Raw genomic sequence first — 3,478 nt, 5'->3', positions numbered from 1 at the left:
CTCATTGATATAATCCCATTCCTCCTCCGATAACGTTCTTCCTGCCTCTTTTTCCTGCTAAATAGGAATTTTAATGACAAGTGCAAAACAATTCCAACCTTCCAAAAACATGAATATAATGTACGGTCTGCAGTGTATGCTGTGCCTGATGGGTGCTTAATAAGGGTGGGCAGGTCAATTCCTTAAGTATCAATACAACCAATATCCAATACTGTGTGTTCTTTAAAAAATCCATACTTACACCAGTGGGATCTGTGGAAAATAATTGAAGTGCCTCTGCAGAAAATGGGCTGTTATCACCCAGGAAAATAAAAATCTGCTCAGCAATAACTCATTATTTACACATTAATGTCATGTATGAGACACAGGTTTGATATAATATTATTCATTTAAAGGTTATCGCTGATGTTTAAAGGCAGCAGGACAGAGACACATTGAAATGGGAGAGACCAATGGGAGCTCAGTGTGGTAAATGGTAGTGCATAGTGCATTATGGGTAACTCCAACCATGTGGAGATGTGTTTTTTTTAATTGGATGGTCTCTTAATCAGTTTTCCATTTGATAACATTTGCAGTATCTGTCTTATACCAACTCAAATTAAAAGTCTGCATTTATCCAACATAGTTTTGAATAGATTTTCTTTCATTTCTCAGTTTAGTTTCTGATTTCGGTTCAGTTTGATTTGATTTCACGAACTCATTTATACCTTTTTTTTTAATGTTCATTAAGATGAAGTTTTCAGTCTTAGAGATATTAAGTTGATGATGTAAGGACGAAATATTTAGCACACCTTTTTTTTTTTATTAAAGGTTTCATACTCTTCAAAGCAGTTTTATTCACCATGAATCATTAATGAAATTGATTTTAGATGCTATTTTTGCTTTTAGTTCATATTGTTCTGCTCAACTATTTTTCAGTAATTTTTCTGCAGAATTGTTATTGACGCTATGTGTGGTGTGGTTAAAATTTCAATCACAAAATTAAAAAAAAAAAAAAAAAAAGACCTACAATTGAAATTGATGAAAAGGTGTCAGTGTATTAGATTATAGAGATATGAACTGAACCTATTTGTACCAATAATCCAACAGATTTGTGTGACCACTAGAGGGAGTAGTGAGTCACTGTTGTTCTCCAGTGGTAAAGAAAACTAACTAACCACAGGGCTTTGACTAAAGCATCAGAAGTGGATGAAATAGGTTAAGCACCACTAATAAACAACTTTTAGAGTCAAAGAAAATGATAAAAATTAGAAGCACTGTTGTTTTCACCACTGGACACAGCTGTAAATGAAAAGACTGGAGTTGGATGCTGAAATCACAGTGTTTCTTCTACACGGATCAGTTTGATTATACGGTTGAAGAAAGTATAAAGTTATTAGGTGATTTTTTTTTTTTTATTGTTATTTTTGCTAAGTTCCTGTTTGTTGATCCATGGTTCACGGTCGAGAAAACAGAGGTGAATTGTGGTTTTACTGTGTCTGTTTTCTGCCCAAAAACAGAACTACACTAACAGAGTTATAATGTAAACTATCAGCTGATGCATGAGACACGCTGATATTTAGAGTGACTGTTAGAATAAGCAGCGGAATTTTGTTTGAGGAAGAAGACGTGTGAGTTTTATACTTTCTTTAGTGAGTGGAACAGTCTGTGGACACATAGTGTTGATTTGTCCTAAATATGCTATAACCCATTTAAGGGAAACACATTTCCTCTATTATTTTAATGTTACTGCTGTTGTCTGTAGGTGTGGCTGCCATGTTGAGTTTTTTTGTCGGTTGCCATGTTGACTCTTTGGAGCAGGAAGTGGACAAAAGGCCAGACCTGCTGAAGCACGAGATGTGGTGCTAATGCTAAAGGGATAAACCTGAAGTATGTAATTTGACTGTTACTGAGTAATGCGTGTCACATGTTTGTTTACTGAAAAAGATGTTACGGTGAAGTGCACCATCAGTAGTAAATTATGTTTCAGTTCTGCTGTATGATTTTTACCTAATAAAAACTAAAACAAAAATGTGATATCATGACTTGTGTAAATATACACAACACTTTTAATTAGCGTGTTATCTGTACACATTATAAGCTTTCATGTTCATGCTGTTATTATCCCCCTGTCCAACCTGAATCGATGTGTCGAATACCACGCACTGAGGGGTTAGGGTTAGGGTCAGGGGTTACGGTTAGGGGTTAGGGTCAGGTTAGGGTGACGGTTGGGGTTAGGGGTTAGGGTTAAGGTTAGGAGTTAGGGTTAGAAGTTAGGGTTAAGGTTAGGGGTTAGAGATTAAGGTTAGGGGTCAGGGTTAGTATTAGGGTTAGGGTTAGGTTAGGATTAGGGGTTAAGGTTAGGGGTCAGGGTTAGGGTTAGAAATTAGGGTTAAGGTTAGGGGTTAGAGATTAAGGTTAGGGATTAGGGTTAGGTTAAGGTGAGGGTTGGGGTCAGGGGATAAGGTTAGGGTCGGGGTTAAGGTTAGGAGTTAGGGTTAGGGTTAGAAGTCAGGGTCAAGGTTAGGGGTTAGAGATTAAGGTTAGGGATTAGGGTTAGTGTTAGGGTTAGGGTTTAGGGGTTAGGAGTTAAGGTTAGGGTTAGGGGTTAAGGTTAGGGTTTAGGCGTTAGGGTTAGAAATTAGGGGTTAAGGTTAGGGTTAGGTTTGGGTTAGGGCTCTGGGTTTGGGTTAAACTTTATTGCACTGCCCTAATGATGTGGTTAGCTATTGGAACAGGGATGGAGGAGTGGAAGGGGCCTGGGACTTTCACACCCAGGTAAAAGTGATTTACCTGGGGGAGTGACCTTGCCAAAAAAAAAAAAAGATTCATTTAAGGATGGGGGGGGGGGGTTGTCAGGGCTAAGGTCATGGTTAGGGTTAGGTTAGGAGTTAGGGCTATAGTTAGGGCTGGGGTTAGAGTTAGAGCTAGGTTTAGAGCTTGGGTCAAGGTTAGGGTTAGGGCTTGGGTTGGGGTTAGAGTTGGGGTTGGGGTTAAGGTTAGGGGTTACTGTTATGTGAGCCAGAGATCTTGCCGTAAATTGACACGCCATCAAACAGCGTTGAATAACAGGTGAAAAGTCATAAATGCGTCGGTATAGCACACTAAATGCCATAAGAACTAATGTGACATAGGACGCTATTTGATGAGCTCAGTCTCAAAACAAACCTTATGGGATCAAAACCCAGGCAGGTAAACAACATTTGTTCCCATGGTGAAAAGAAACCAACAGAATAAGCTGCTAATAAAGTGTTTCCACTCCTAAAAGCTGAGCGTAGGAGTGATGTTTTACCAGGAAGAAGACAGCTCTCCTCAAATGACTCTGCACAAGGTGAAATCCACCGGGGGCTGACACTCAGGTAGTGTACTAATGTACTGAGTGGGCCTCTGTGGACTGGACTGGGGACACAGGTAGAGCACAGGGAGCCCCCGAAGTGACTCATTCAAGGTGGAGGAAGAACAGGGAAGGAGGAGGAGGAGGAGACACAGAGGAAGATGT

The sequence above is a fragment of the Sphaeramia orbicularis genome, chromosome 19, assembly GCF_902148855.1.
Source record: "Sphaeramia orbicularis chromosome 19, fSphaOr1.1, whole genome shotgun sequence".
NCBI lineage: Eukaryota > Metazoa > Chordata > Actinopteri > Kurtiformes > Apogonidae > Sphaeramia > Sphaeramia orbicularis.
The sequence above is the reverse complement of the archived record's forward strand: the minus strand, read 5'-3'. Positions refer to the sequence as shown.